Below are 16528 nucleotides of genomic sequence, written 5' to 3'. Positions count from 1 at the left end.
CATGCCCCCACCCCATCACTGGGAGAACGTCTGCCCTGAAATGTGCACCAAGGACAGGCGGTGACTGTGGCTGATCACTGGCTGCAGAAACCCTTCCCTGTCTGGTACTGCCGCCTGGATGGAAAACAACCGCTGGCTGTGCCAGTGCATTTCTGCTACTGCCCATGGGGATGGATGCACATCCCTAACAAAAGCTGCTGTGTTTTAGCACCCCAGAGCAGAGGCTGCTGCTGAACGAGTTTAGCAGATGGCACAGGCTGACACCATGCTCTGGAGCTCTCCTCCTAAGGAATTTCTCTGTCCTAAAATGTGTTGAAAACTTTAAAAAGCATTAGCAAATACAGCAACTAAGTACTCTCTCCCTGCATTTAAAATATCTTGTTTACTGCATGTGACATTGAAAAGCTACGTTTTGATGTCACATTTGTAGAAGTATATATGCCAGTATCCAGTGAGGGTGTGGTAGCCTTGCAAACGTACTAGAGGGGTGGTAAAAACCTGCCGTGGTGCTTCATGGGGAGGCATTTGCCCACAGCAGTGACTCCTTTAAAGACAGCAGGAATATAAAATTCTGTAAAAATCAGATGGCTCAAGAAGCAAGATCTTTTGGATATCCAGCAGGAAGAAATGGCATTTGTTCCATGAAGATGTAATGAAAATCACTTAACAACATTAAATCAGAGCATAGATCAAATGAGCTCTATGGAACAAGAAAAAAAATAGTATTAATACTAAGAGTAAAAAATTCTCATCATATTTAGCTCTCAAAAATCTCTGCTTACAGATGAGAAAACAACTTTGTTTACTTCATAACTGTCAAGGTTATAATGTCATAAAACAAACTTCCTGAGATATTAATCTGGTTTTATAGGTCTTTCCTTACTGATATAAGTGTTCTTGGAAAATGGTCTGAGCTCTGGCATGTCATTAGAAATGGAGATGTAGTGACTGAAACAGAGTGAGCCCTGTGTATGACCAGGCTGTATCTTTGCCATGGCCATGTCCTGGATACTCTGTTCATGCACATGCTTGTTAGGAGCTTGTTTTTCAGAGATGCTGGTAACAGGCAATTCCTGCTCATGTCAGGAATGTTTCTGGATACAGAAACATTTTAAAAATTAAAAATCAATTTTTAAAATGCAGTTTTGTGTTTTGCTGTTTCCATTTCAGTATCGCTAGAACACCACATTGATATATTGTGGATAGCATGAGCCTGCTCCCTGCTTCCCTGCTAACAAGTTGCTCTTGGTTACTATAGTTATATTGATTATTTTTAATAGTCTAGGGAATTGCCATGGAAACTGCCAGTCCATTTATTCTCCTTCTGCATCTTGGTATTTCCAATTAGCTCTTAAATGTAATCTGAACTAGGTGTCTTCCATGGCAGCATCTAGGGTCAACTTTGTGCATCATTCTTGAGGGGTTCACAGAAGGAAAAGCAAGCTAAGGAAAGTGAGGAAAAAAGGTCTCCTTCTACTGGGGGAAACGCCTGGTGCTCTGAGCACAAAGTAACTTGGAAAGCACCGGGCTAGTTCAGCTTCTCTTCTGAAGGAGTGCCTGTGAGTTTACATGCTTGTGGCTCTACATGCTATAGAGCTGTCATTGTTTCTCTTATTGGCTTCATAGCTTGTATGAGCTATGTGGCCATACATAGGTGACATGGACCTCTGTGGATGCTAGCTTTGAAGCAGGCTGTAGGCCCATGGCCTGACAGGCCTGCCTGAGAAGCTAGCCTGGGAAATTCATGGGAGGATTCAAAACAATCCTCAAAGACACAAAACAGCCTGCAGGTGCTGTTTTTCTGATTCCTGTGTTTTCCTTACAGGAGAAGGTCAGGGGGTGGTAAACCCCACTGACCAATGATGGTAATGTAGTATTTTACTAACCAATAAGAGTTTCCTTTCTGTACTCTTCACGAACTAGTCTATATAACATGACTGTAACAATAAACTAGAGATTCTCTCCTGTTCTGACTCCTTTGAGAGTCCGTGTCATTCTTCCCGCCGTTCCCAATTAGAACGACAGACCTCAGCTATACTTTCTGTGGAATTTTGGTTGTTGGTTAATACATGACTACCTGCCAAGCCAGGAATTCCCTGGGAGGTACAGGCATAAGTAAATGACAAAAATGAACAACTATTTGCACATGGAACAGCCTGAGAAATTCCCAGATGCTCTGAGGCTGATTAAAAGAAAAATTCTTGTTGTATGGCACAAGGCCTGAAACAGAGGAGAACTTCACTGTTCAGGCTAGTTTAATACCAGGAAAAGCTATCTGCATTCTGCAATAGCTCATAAAATTATGGGAAATGGAGATGGGAGCAGCTTCAGGAAGAATCTCAAATATCAAGGCAGAATCAGCCAGACTTGAACTGCCTCAGAAAGCCCTCTTCCCATGCTTTGTTATCCCTGATATTGGGAGACTGCTCTCCAAAGGCTAAACAGGACATATGATATTGAACTTCTTTTAATACACTTCCTTCTTGTCTTACCTGTTATTGTCATGGAGAATTGTTTTTCCCATTCCTCCCACAGCTTTTCCTTTCATGTCTACCTGGCCTTCACACAAAAGATCATGCTCCATGGCAGTCCTGTCCATGTTGGTTTGCTCTCTGCAGAAAATGATGGTCAGAAGGGTCCCTGCTGTAGAAAGGTTCTGCACAAACTTTAGACAAGACCTTTCTTCAGATTTATTTACTGCATTTAGGCCACCAATGCTGTCAGAGCACAAGCAGAGCCAGAAGGACATAAAAAACTGCCTGCTCAGGATATTCTCTGTGCAAGTACACACACTCCCACACACTGCAGAGCCTCTACCAAGGCAACCCACATTTTTCCTGGCTTTTGGATTCTTTGCAAAAAAATTGCAAAGCAAGTTTCAAGGTCAGGGAAATGTGAAGAGAGCACACAGGATCAGGTAAATCAGTATCTTGTCCCCTCAGATTATCATAAAAGGGAGGTCTGCAGTATTTTCACTGTGGTAAGTGGATCAGAACATCTGAAAAACATGGGAACAGCTAAAAAATTAACTCAGGCTTAGCCAGACCAGCTTTCAACACACATATTGTTTCCTACTGTCAAAATGTAATTGGATGCTCTATTTTATTTGTGAGAAAGTGCTGAGTGGACATCTTGAATGGATTAATTTCCCTCTTAAATAAGCTTACAAAATTGCCCACAGAACTAATTTATATGAAAATTTTCTCTTGGTAACAACTCTTTCCCCTAAATTCCATTTTGTTTTTTAAATTCTGAAAATCCATCTTTACAGTAAGTCAGAGCTGTAGGGTTATGCAATTTTGGATTTCCTTTTAGTAACAAAAGCAGTGCCCCAGAGTTGGCAAAGACTTTTATGCACTGGCCTCCATGAACCAGTATAGCACAGTGCCATTGGATTCCGTGTCCTTTTATTTATTTCTTAATTATAGAGGGAGCAACAGCTAAATAAAATTTCAGATGTTGCACTGTCAGTGAAAGCCTTTCCATTGCTTTCTGGTCTGCATTGTTTTTCTTCATCACCCATTCTCACCCCCACACCATCATTGCCAGGTAGGGATGTGGGAAAGGGTGCAGCCCACCAGTGGAAAGAGGCAGAGAGAAGAGAAGGAAGGACCTGTTGAGTTTACATGGTTAAGTCTGCAGCAAACCTTTAAGGCTAGGAAAGTTTGGGATTCTACCACTGGATCAAAAGCTCTTTCAAGCTCCCTGAAACCAATCTGACGGTAAAAAACTCTCCATTTTGCATTCATTCAAAGGACATTGACCAGATCAACTTTTATCAGCTGTTTTAACTTCACACCACATCAGGTACTGCCTGTTCTCCCTCATATGAAGCTCATGCAAAAGCTTTAGGCTGCCAGAAACTATTTCTATGGGCTTGGGCTAATTTGGCAGGAATGTGATTGTTTGATCTCAATTGTCCTTTTTGGACAGGTATTGTTCAGGTCTGGTACTAATTATCATGAAACCACAGTTCTGAGAGAAGCATGTGCTCTGACTGGAGAGTAAGAGCTCAAGATCAATGAATGGGAGAATGAGGGAATGAAAAAAAAAGGAGAGGGACAGAGGAGATAAGGATGCTCTACATTCCCAGGGAATAAGTAAAGCAAAGGACCACTAAATTCCAGATAAAATTCTTTGGGGATAAGTATCCAAAACAGGCATGGTAAGGGGAAAGGATAAAGCTTGATACTTGGATGAACCCTTAAGCTGAAGTACATCCTACACAAGGATGACTTAAAAAGAGGCAGGGTATGAAGTGGTCAAATGTTCCTCATCCCATTTTATGGGTGAAGAGGTGAAGATTGGCATAGGTGGGTGGTGGAGTTGTCCAGCACCTCGCAGGAAATCCTGGTAAATTCTAGGAAGCTCTCTCAAGTCTTTTCAGGTGTCCCCTTTCCAGATGGAAGACAAGGAGCCATGGTGACCAGTTTCTGCTTCTTGCAGGAAGATGTCCAGCTTGCTGGGATGGCCAGAGGTGGCACAGCTGAGGGAAAAGCGTTGAGGAACCAAAGAATGAGCATTTCTGTCTCCCTCATAAGCACAACTTCTGGCAAGTCTTCCCAGCTTCCAATATATGCTAGCAAAGACAAAATCTGTGTCAAAGGGTAAACAGCTTCATGGGTAAACAAGCCATGAACTTTCCAAGATATAATAACCTCATCCAAAATGAGTTCTGGCAGTGGTCTTTTGTCTTTCTTCACATACTTCTGCTCCTAAGGACCTCCTATGGCAGAATCAGAAACAGCAGTGAAAACAAACCCTTCAATCCCCAAGTTAAATACATCACATTGTTCCTTAAGACTTTTTCCCATAGCAGCACTTGCCTTAAATTCATATGAAACTACTTTTCACTTGGCACATTTCTGTCTCAGTATTTTCTGTCTGAATTTTGTAGGAAGGACTGAGAAACTGAGATCCCAGCATGGCATGGGCTAAGGGGAAAAAGAACAGCTGAGCACACCAACAAATTAAAAATAGTCATGGTAGCTATGCTGAAAGGGACAAGGCTCTGCAACCATGTTGTCTGGCTCAGCATTCCCCTCCGATCAGAAAACTGGGAGCAGGAGGGAGGGACTCACTCTTCTTATATGGTTTCACTCATATCCTTCTGGGGACAGAGCCCATTTCTTTAGTAACGTGGATCTAGCTAAGGAGGAGCCAGAACAGTAAATATTGATGTGGACAGAGTTCATAATGCCCTGCTCATTTGTGTTTTCTTGAAGTATTATGTAGAAGTAATAGTAAGTGGGTCTCTTTTAGATGTCTTCAGGGAGAGGTGATGGCTTCCTGATTTCTTGTTTTAATTGGGTGAAGGGAAAAATGGAAGATGGAATTAGTCTGGAACTCAGCATGCTTGAAACAAAGCATTTCTTGGCTGGGATGTTATTGAGAGAATACTTCTGGATACCTAGAAGTTTTTAATGGCATTCATCTGGAATTTGCCTTTCCTCCTTTAATCTTATCCCCTTTGGGAGATTTTCACAGAACTGCATGAGTAATTCCTATAGGAGAGCTAAGGTAATTTCTTTCTGCTTCTTTTATGTAATTGGCAGTACATTTAACCACTTGGTTGCTATTGATATCCTCAGTAATTAGGCACCTAAGTATTTTTGGGATTTGAGCCAAACCTCTGTGAAGAGATCTCCTTTTTTGCACTTCTAAAATTTCTGGTCAGTCTTTCCACACCTAAGTGTCATAATCTGTCTTGAATCTTAGCGTTCTCAGTCATATATGCCATATCCCTTTGCTAAGCTTGCCAGGACAAAATTTACCCCTCACTCTTAGAGCTGTAGGCTGTACATCCTGATCCTCCTCTGTTCCCGTCCAGGTCATTGGGTGAGAGCTGCTCCATGTCCTGGCAGTTCAGGGAGGATGTGAAATGGGGATATGGGGATATTCATCAGAGGATGAAATTTGCCTAAAAATTTCAATCCCAAATACAAACAAAATGGAGCTGGATGCAATTACTGGAGTAAGCTCTGTCCACTCTCCCTGCCTTGGGTTCTTGCACCACCAGTAGTCACTAATAGAGCTTTTTGACATCAGGAAAAGAAAACAGTCACTTCAGCCCTACTTTGGCTGGCTTTAAAGTATGTGCTTTCTTGCACTGTTTCTAGAGAATGGATTTTGAATGATGATTTGGCCTTGACAGCCCTTTTTGAAAGGCTCAGCTGACCTTTCCTGAGAGCTAAGACAGAAGTGAGCTGCCTGTGCTATTTCCCCCTCACTCTTTGACAGCTCCATATACATAATAATACTTCTAACTGGCAGCTGACATTTACATTGACTGAATAAAATGACCTCAAAGGAGAGAGGCTTTCTGACATAAAAAGTTTGTAAAATGATAGTGAACTTGTGTGTTCTGCAAAATAAAATGTAAAAAAAAGTGGGATCCAGTGAAGGGGGAATAGCTCAATGGAGTTTGTCAGTTTTACTATGTACCTGTGCCACATTACAGTCCAAATTGCTCTTTTCTGCCTTGAATGTCTTGATCAGTTTCCTCACTAGCATTTCTATTACAGCCAGCAATCAGGAAAACAGGAGCAGGAGAAACAGGCTCTGAACTTGCTCCATCTTCTGGCTGATGGGTTTTACTATCTGCCTGTGAAATCCAGCTTCAGCCCTGGGCTTTCATTACTTCCTACCCTGTGAAAGTCTTCTTTAAAATGGTGATATCATACTCTGGGTACTCCCACCAAACCAGACCCCTCTAATGCTGCCAAACATAAAGCAGTGCTGAGGTAATATTTGAAGACACAAGCAGATATCCGAGTGCACAATGGCCTGGATTTTTACAGGAAGCCAGCTGCTGCAGTTGTAATAATGTTACCTACATGAAGGAAGATTCTGGTCTCCTTCTGTACCTGTGATTGTCTAGTGATTGCATTTCGGCCTTTGTGGGTCCATCATCTCTGTCAGCCCTTTAGTAGATATAGTAAAGATTTATATTCTTAAGGATTACTGTTGCTGTTGCAAGACATTAAGGTAATAGGCAGGAGGAACCCTGACAGGATTGTTTAGTAACACACTGAGGATGATGCAGTTTATAGCCTATCTCTTTGATTTTTGTCTTTTGCCCTTCTCCACATCTCTGCTCCTTGGCCATTTAAATGGAAAACCTATTTAGATCTGACAAATTGCATTTGTGATTTTCACATGTCATTTTTTTTATTGAATCAATATGTGCAAATAAAATCTGTAAGAGACTAACTCTTGTAAAAAGCTTGTGCAGCCTTCTGCCATGCAGCAGGCAGCCCCTGACTCAGTACATACTACCTATCTAAGCTATTTCATAACCCACAGGGAAAAAACACATGGACAAAAAATAATGGTAGATCCATGAATTAATCTCTCTCACTGGGCACAGAGGAACTGTGAGGGTTTAGAGACTGAAGGTCTCTAAACATGTGATCACAATTTCCCATATCATGGTGTTTCCAGAGAATAATTTTGGGACATCCATGCTGATTGAATATTTAGCTTTTTGAATAAGGGTTGCTGATACTCCTGCTTACAAGGCTAATTTGTTGCTTCGGTGAATTAAAGGAATTATTAGACCTTCAAATCTGATTTCCTGTAAAACAACAGGCCATTACAGCTCAGCCACTAGTCCCATACTGAGTGCAATAATTCATTTCTGATGCAAAAGTAATGTGTTTACATCAGACTTCTGGAAGAAACTAAAGACCACAGAGATGGAGAATCTGTCTTACCATTCAGTGTTCTGGATTGTTTGGTTTATGTTAGTGTGCTCACATACACACATACACATACACATACCTAAAGGCATATTATAGGTATATATCTGATTTCTCACATTAATTATTTTGGCTTTTTTTTTCCCAGCCACCTTTACTGTAGCACTATATCTACACAATTAGAGATAATTCAAGCCTTATGTATTTTCTCATGAAGTGTCATGACAACTTTTTTGTCATGATTGAACTCTTAGTGTCATTTAGTTTGTTTGCTTGCTGGTTTGTTTGTTCCATAGCATAGTGCCTAGCTTGTATCTCTTCTTCCTTAATGAAGACCTCTGCAGGTTTGTGTTGAAGCTATTTTCAGTGAATAATTCCAGTTTACCGAGGGGTCAAGATCATTATGGTTACTAATCTTAATATGATCTTCTGTATTTCTTTCATATTGTCTCATCAAAAGCAGTGTGCCCAGCAGGTTGAAGGAAGAGATTCTCCCCCTCTATTCTTGTGAGACTCCACCTGGAGTACTATCTGCAGTTCTGAGGGTCTCAACATAAGAAGGAGGCGGACCTATTGGAACAAGTCCAGAAGAGGCCCACAAAGATAATCAGAGGGCTGGAGCAGTTTGGGCTATTCAGCCTGGAGAAGAGAAGGCTCCAGGGAGACCTTATAGCAGCTTTGCAGTACCTACTGCAAAGGGAGCCTACAAGAGAGATGGAGAGAGAGAGACTATCTACAGGGACTATTCCCTAGAGACAGGACAAGGGGGAATGGCTTCAAACTCGGAGCAGAGTTAGATTAGATATTAGGAAAAGGTTCTTTACTTTGAGGATGGTGAGGCACTGACATAGGTTTCCCAGAGAAGTTGTGGATGCCCCACCTTTGGAGCGTTCAGTGCCTGGTTGGATGCAGCTTGGAGCAACCTCATCTAGTGGGTGGCATCCCCACCCATGGAATTAGATGATCTTTAACCCAATCTTCCAACCCAAACCATTCCATCATTCTATGTGACCCTTAGAGACATGGTTTTGTGCTGGACTAGGCAGTGCTGGGTTAACAGTTGGACTTGATAAACTTAAAGGCCTTTTCTGACCTAATGAATCCATGATTCTAAGATTCTGCATGTGCAAGCTACTTTTATTAATTAAACTCTTCAGTGGGTGAAGAGTTTAATTAATAAACTCTTAAGAGGGCGGTCTTATACTAAATATTTTTCATGACTTGACACCACATGGTCTTGACACCACCATATGAATGTGATATAAGGCTAGATGACCTATCATTATTTGAATCTTCTTCTGTGTTCTGTTTAAATACTTCCAGATTTGGTATTTTCTCAAGTATACTATGACATAGAGATACTGATGGAAGGTCACTGTTCTTTTGTTGCTTTTTTTTCTATGACTCCTGGAGGAAAGCTGTCAAGATCCAGGCTGTACTGCATAATTGGATGCTTTAAAATCCTACTTGAACCTTTTAAAGAAAAAATACTTTATTTTATTATTTTCTGGAACATTTTGCGCATCTGTTGATTGTAAAATTGTTGTGCTTTGTTGACAGAGCACTGGTTGCAGTTTAAAAATAGCCATCTTAATTAGTTTCCTAAACTGAATTCAGTTATAGTAACATATTTCAAAGTAGGATCACTAAATCTAAAGCCATGACATCAGAAAAAATGTATTTGTGGGAAAGTACTGCTTATTACTGCAGCTTGTGACAAAAATTAGCTTTACAAGAAAGATGCAGTCTAAAGAGACTAAGGTGAAAAAACCCTCTTCCATTTTTAATAGCTTTACCATGCAAATCAATGCACTTAATTTACACTTACCCTGTAATACAGATAATGTGGTACCCAAATTCAGCACTGTAGCTGAAAACATGTAATCCTTTGGTTGCACCACCATTAGAAGGTGATAAAACTTGTGAAACATTGCATTTTATCTTGTTGTGAGACTTGCACTGCTGGGAAGTCATGGCTCAAATTTGCAATTATTGAATCTTTGAATAAATGTTAGATAGAGGAAAATCTCAGGAGTATTTCAGGAAATTTCAGGAATAGTTCTTAAGAAATTATTCTGGATTTACATTCTTTAAAAGAAGAATGTGAAAATGAGATTGAACTGTAACTTCTCTTTTTTCCTGTTGACACAATTATTTACTTGCAATATATGAATAACTGCTCTCAACCAAGCTGCTCTGTGAATTTGATTTTTATTTGCTTTTTATTTATTATCTGAAGCACAGGTGAGTTTCTACTACAGTATTCCTTTGGTAAACTCACACATGTGCTGGCATTATTAGAGCTGGGCATGGAAGCCATTCCCCCTCATACTGCTTCTTGCTATGCTTGCTCTCAGGAGTGACATGATTGTTTTTGATGGCTGTCTGGCTCCAACTCTGTCTTAAAAATCCCACTAGAATTTTGTTTTGTTTTTTTTTCTTGGGAGACATTTATATAAATAGGAATGAAGAACTCCAGAAACTATGAAATAATTTCATTTCCATGCAAACAGGCTCACTGTGGGACATTTTTCCAACAGTAAACAGAATTCTGTCAGATTGATTGCTTCAGTGCACAGCTTGTATTTAATTTCCAGTCTTCACCATCACACAGGTTTATTGCAACATCCATATGGAATAAACAGCAGAACTGGAGATCCAGAGCCCTAACATGCCTTCTACCAATAAGGCAACTCTTCCTCTTCAAAGGGGACTCAAAGCATCTTTAATGCCTGCTTGGAGGAAAGACACTTAACCAGAAGACTTTCTTGAGAAATAAAAAGGAAGCAGATCCAGACTGGAAGATGGAGAAGCCAAATCCTGTAACATTCCATCTGTTCTGGTTAGTGAGATACTTTCTTGGTTAGATAAGTAAATGTTTTACTTGATAGATACCCTATGGCTAGTGTGGCTCCTGCCAGAGGTTGTATTGTCTCCTGCATATTTCAACAAGATGCATCAATGAGAGAAAGTGCTCCTTGGCAAACCAGAAGACAGCGTTTAAAATAGGGGCTGAACTTCTGTTCCAAAGAGGAAACTCTTATTTTCTAACTTTCTATTTGCAAAAATCAAAGGCTAAATTCTTATTTAGCAATTTATTTTAAGGGCTCATCAGAAAGTCTGTCTACTGGTTTGGAAAGTTATGCTCCATCCAATTTGTCTTTCCACAACTAAAGGTGAAGTCTGTTTTCTGGAATGTTCCTGCAAGAAAAAATATCTTCTCATTGAAAAATGAAGCTTCTACAACTAGGGAAACAGCTGGACTTCATTGATTTTTAACTTATGACAAACACCCCTCATTATGTTTTGCAGTATGAAGTCAGCTTTCGTTACATCCTGAGGAGAGAGAATGTTATGTTTGCCTTCCTGATTGGGCTGCAACAGTTTATTCATTTCCTAGGAATGCTGGTTCAGTACTTCTCTTTTTTTCAAATCACTCAGGGAAAAATTTGGGAACATCCAAGGTTATTTTAAAGCAATTTTCACTCTGTATTTCATTATACTGTCTCCCTGAACTGCTCGGATATCCAAGAGCATCCAAATGACACTGTCACAGAAGCATGTCTTCATTCTGTCAACCCATAAGCACAGCAGTGTTCACATACCCACACACACATTACTAGCACTTATGGCTTTGTGGTTGTAAAGTCGATGTGCTAATCTGAAGCAGGTTGTTTTGGCCTCTGCTTCTTTTCTGTAAAAACCCAGCACCACATCGTGATATGGATGTGCTCTGGAGCACAGTGTTAGCACAAGGCACAGCTCTGCTGGCAAAGCAAGCTCTGCTGCCTTGAAATGAACCTGAAATGGATGACTGGGATTTCCATTTTCCAGCAAGGTGCTTAGATGACATTAGAGTGATAAGGAAAAAAGACTTTTTAAACAAGAATTAAATCCAGTGAATGTACAGGCACTTTGATTAGCTGTGCTGCCATGGCTGTGGCTGGTTTCAGTAGTTTATTATTAAAGCCAGAGGAAGAGCTGTCAGGTATAGAGCTGGGCAGTCTCTTAAACCTATTGCTGAACAGATTAATGGAAAGTTTAATGAAACATAGTTTGCTTAAAAGGCCTTTTCAAAGGGATCGATTTGGCATGAGCTGGATTTTTATTTTTTTTAACCAATACAATGCAAAACTTTAGTATGCCCCATCTAGACACAAAACTAGACTTTTTTGACTGAGTTTTCCTTGGATATTAGGGATTAGTTTCATGTTATCCCTTCTCTTTCCTTCCCCACCTCTCCCAACCAAGGGTTTGAAGAGCAATCTCAGTCTTCTTTTGACTGAACAAACCAAATGTTTTAAGTAAATGCTGCCCTGTAAATAACCCAATTCTTCCCCCTTGTGGCATTTCTAGCAAGAATCACAACTTGAGATGTTTATGGTAAATATTTTGCAAAGCTGACAGGCACAAACACTTGTGTTACATTTGTAGCTACAGGCAGGGAGAGAGAGGAGGACAGCAGAGATCTGAGGCAAAATGTGAAGATGACTTGTGTCACTTTTGACATGAGTTCAGTGCTGCACCTTCATGTATGGTGGTGCCTGGCTACACCAGCTGCCCTGCAGTGCATGCCTGGTGGGCAGTGTCTGGCTCTGCTGAGAGGCTATTCTGTTTCCAAGGAACTCGTGCTCTGCCAGTGACACCATTTAACTCCATGCTACCCCAGTGACGGCTGGAGTCAGCCAAGGTAGCAGAGAAGAGTCACCTCTCAGCAGTGCCTGATAACCTGCTCTTCTTACCCTCATCCCTCATTTAAACAGAACCTGCCAAGGACTTCTGGCGTTTGATATGCTGTCAAAGCAATGAAGATTTGGTTCCCCACAAGAGATCATTCATTCCTGTGATCTGGAGCAGCAATGGCAGAGGATGGTTCTTTCAATGTGGCATTGCAGAGCAGAGAGTAAGTTTCAGAGAAACTGCAAATGAATTTCAGGATATAATACTATGTTATCCATTTTATGAAGCTATCAACATATAACTTAGAGAACGGTTTTGCTCGCCACTGCTTTTCCTGTAGGCACTTGGAGCAATAAATCTGTATAGCAAATAGCTCTGCTTCTCCACATTTATCTTCATTGTTTAATGCCAGATCCCTGCCCCAATATCTTGCTTTTGAGCAAGATTAGAGCTTTTTTTTAGGTTTGTAATGAAAAAGAAAACAGACTTCCTGGAAAGAAGGGAGGGGAATGCTCTTGGTTCATTTCACAGAAATTCCCGTTTGAAGCTCTGATTCTTCAGCCTCAGCACATCTTTGAGCCTTGTGCTGTAAATCTCTCTTGGAGACTTCACTGTGTCAGTGTGTAGCTGTCAGAGTAACTACCAGGTGTTACAAATGGGACATCGTGTAATTCAACAGAAGAAAAGTACTCCTGTCATTAAAGTCTTTGCAACACCTTTAACTAAGGCAGAGCTGAATAGCATCTGCACATTTTTCTTTCACTTCACACTGAAGACAAGGTAAAGGGCATACATTTCCACTACAATTTTCCCTCCTTGGAAAATCAGGGCCTAAGTCTGATTTTGACACGTTAAAAAAAAAACCAACAAAAAAAAACCAACAAAAAAAACCAACACAAAAACAACAAAAAAAACCCCAAACCAAAACAAAACAAAGAAAAAAACAACCAAAACAACAACAACAAAAAAAACCACACACATTTTTCAGTCTGTTTCAAAAGCCTAGCCTGCAGAGTACCTATAAATTCATGCTGCAATAAACCAGCACTTTTACTTTTCATTCTGAGTCTTAAAATAGCAACATCCTCCTATTTAATTTCCCTGGTAACAGTATGGAAGAAAGTAGAGTATTCCCTGGCATAGATCTGCAGAGCAATAACTGAATTTCATGATGAGCAGTTTCAAAATATCATGTTTTACCACTGCAGGATATTTTTTCCTTAATTCTCCCAAGAAACCCTGCCCATAATCAACTCTTCTTACACTATCCTATTTGTTCCCACTCAGGTTCCCATGTATTTGACTACTACATTGGTCAGATACATCTGCTGTTTTGCAGCACCACAGATACACAGTGTCCATAAGCCTAAAGTGCATTTTGTAGCTGCTGTGTGTTGGTGGAAATCTGAGGTCATTAACTGAATACAGCTGAAGACACAGAGGAACTGGCCCCAACATTGCAGCTTGGAAAATCTCTGCTTAAAATGACAGATATATGGGTTTACACAAAAATGTTAGAAAATTGGCATTTTGGGTCACCTTCTCTTGTCAAATCACTTAGGCATAATGGGGAGGTGGATCACTAAGGGAAAAGCCAGTGTTTTTTGGGCTAAGGTAGTGCATTTCAGGGTGGTGGAAGCAGCTGCTCAAACTATGGTCATTTTGCAAATCCCTCATAAAAGTCAACTTTGTCAGGGTTATAGAGCACCAGTTTCCTTGTGCTATTGATCAAAGTTGGTCACCTTGTCTATATATTACCTTGGAAAAGCAACTCATGGCCAGCAGGCAGCTGATTCTTTCCCACAATTGGACTGGGAAATAGTCTCTTGAGAGCCAGCTGAAAACACATTTCACGGAACATGTGTTGGAATATCATACCTCCAGCAAGATGGAGACATATCTGCTTCTATCTGATGACTGTGTCCATGCCTGTTCATAATTATGTTGATGTAGCTTCTGCTGCCTGTGTGTGATGGTATGAGTGGATGCAGACCAGCTGTGGTGGTGATAATGGATTATTGGATTACAGCGGTACAGCTGGCAGGTCCTAATCTGGCAGCTACAGCTGTACATAGGTTTTGTAGGGCAGTCACAGTTTGCAGTTTGGGATACCACTGACTGAAATCTAGGATACAGCATCACACATTCCTTGCTCACAGTGATATGCTTTAAAATGGTTAGTTTTATCCTTCTGTAACACAGCATACTCAAGAAGGCACTTGGTACTGGACAGTGATTTATAAACTCTGAGCCCAGGACAGAGGGAACTACCTCATCCGACCACCTGACAAATCAAAGCTTGCATTTCACCCACTTATCCCCACACTGAGTATAGCTATTTGAGAACTTGGTTGGAAGATGTTTGAATCAAATGTACATGAAAAGATAAAAACCCCACTGGTTCTCTTGGCATTTATTCCCATGCTTAATTCCCCACTCCATCCCTGTGCTTAAAAAAAATGGTGTCTATTTTCTCACTTAAAAACACAAAGGACTTCTCATATGATATTAACTCCAGTTAATATCATGTGAGATAAATCAGTTCACATAATGAGTTCTTCTCTGCTGACACAAAGGAAGCTGGTACCTCCTCCTGGTGCAGGCATGAGGATGACAGAACTGACCTAAGGCATAGGTGATGCACAAGCTTTAGCCTGGCTTCTGTGTGACTCCCCTGGTGCAGGCAGCTGCTGCTGGCATGGGCTGCCTGCCTCACCTGCTCAGCACCGCCTGTCCCTAGGGATCTGCCTTTCAGTGCAACTGCTCTGGTATCTCTGCTGCAGAAAGGTTGGCCACCCCTCACAAGGAGGTGTAGGCAGCAGTAAATTAAGAGCTCGGGTCTCTTCCTATCAAGAAACTGCAACTCCAGAAGTCTTCACTCTAAGGCAAGCTTCAGGAAAAAGCCTGCATGCTATTTACTTCTTGAAGTAAAGTCTGTCCTGAGAATACCAGGCCAAACTAAAATGTGTATTGATTGATGTGTTTTCTTTCCTGAAGCTGTATCACAAACATCAACACAGTGCCAGCTGTATGTCTTATGTTCCTCTGTCCTCTGCATAAATTGGGCTTCCCCATTTGTCTGACCCTACAGGGAATTTGAACTGGCTTATTGTAGAAATGCTGTACTTCTGCTTTGTTTTGATGAAGAATCACTCAGTTACTTTGGGAGTGCATATAACTACTACTAATGATGAATAATATTGTTTAATCTGAAAGAAATTATGAGATGACTAGAAACTCCTCTATTATTTCTTTGAAAGCAAAACCCATGATTGTCCCAGACCCAGGGACAGCAGGAGTACCAGAGCTTGCAGCCTCTGTTTCTGGCCCTCATGAGCTATGGGTAGTCATTCTGGATGCTCACACCCAGTCTGCCATGGCTGCAGTGGCTCTTGCTGGGAAAGAAAGGTAAATTTCACCTCTGTTCTGGGGCAGATGTAGGCTGAATCACACAGTACATGTTCCTGTGAATCACACTGTTTTTATGACTTTCAAGTTCCTGGGGCTAAGAACAGCCCCTCAATGCATTTTCCTCTAGAAAATCAGTGCAGCACCTGAATGTGAGGCTAAAGGATGTGCCTGAACAGTAATTGTGTCTACTCTCAGCACTCACCCTAAACTCAAGACAAACCCAGGCTAAGGTGATCCTGCTGCTAAAGCTGCCATTCTTGTTGTATGCTGAGGCAAGGCTATGCAGAATAGGTACCTCAAGGTTATCCAAATATGCCAATATTTCAAAGAGCATGGTGAGGTCAAACTGGGCCAATATAACTTGTTGGCACACACATATACATCTCTCTCTGTCTATCTATCTATCTATCTATCTATCTATCTATCTATCTATCTATCTATCTATCTATCTATCTATCTATCTATCTTTTCCAGATGGCTCACTATGAATTGTTATACGCTAGAGAAATTAATCTCAGCAAAACCTCAGTAAATGGATTATCACCTCTGTCATACACTTGTCACAGACAGGATGACACCTGGGCATTGATATATGACATAGACAGTGTCTACCTATCAGCACAAGTCCTGCAGCTGAGACCACAAAAAGCATGGCCACAGCAAGGGATCCTTCTGTTTTGTGCCAAAAGTTTTGACTAGACAATACCATCTTTGCATATAGATTTGATTGTCTCCAG

The 16528-nt window shown here is 40.9% G+C and overlaps 1 long non-coding RNA gene across 2 annotated transcripts in view; it reads right to left on the bottom strand.

Annotated features, from left to right (window-relative positions):
• Window positions 1–16528, bottom strand: part of LOC131578119 (uncharacterized) — a 42874-nt gene that overhangs the window by 16935 nt on the left and 9411 nt on the right. Inside the window, exon 4 of one of the 2 annotated variants that reach the window (XR_009277378.1) lies at window positions 3446–4486. The exons of the other annotated variant lie outside the window; for it this stretch is intronic. This is a non-coding gene — a long non-coding RNA (uncharacterized LOC131578119). Of the gene's footprint in view, window positions 1–3445; window positions 4487–16528 lie in introns of those variants that run through there. 2 annotated transcript variants of the gene reach the window in all.

Source organism: Poecile atricapillus, chromosome 3 (genome assembly GCF_030490865.1).
Source record: "Poecile atricapillus isolate bPoeAtr1 chromosome 3, bPoeAtr1.hap1, whole genome shotgun sequence".
Lineage (NCBI taxonomy): Eukaryota > Metazoa > Chordata > Aves > Passeriformes > Paridae > Poecile > Poecile atricapillus.
The sequence above is the reverse complement of the archived record's forward strand: the minus strand, read 5'-3'. Positions and strand labels throughout refer to the sequence as shown.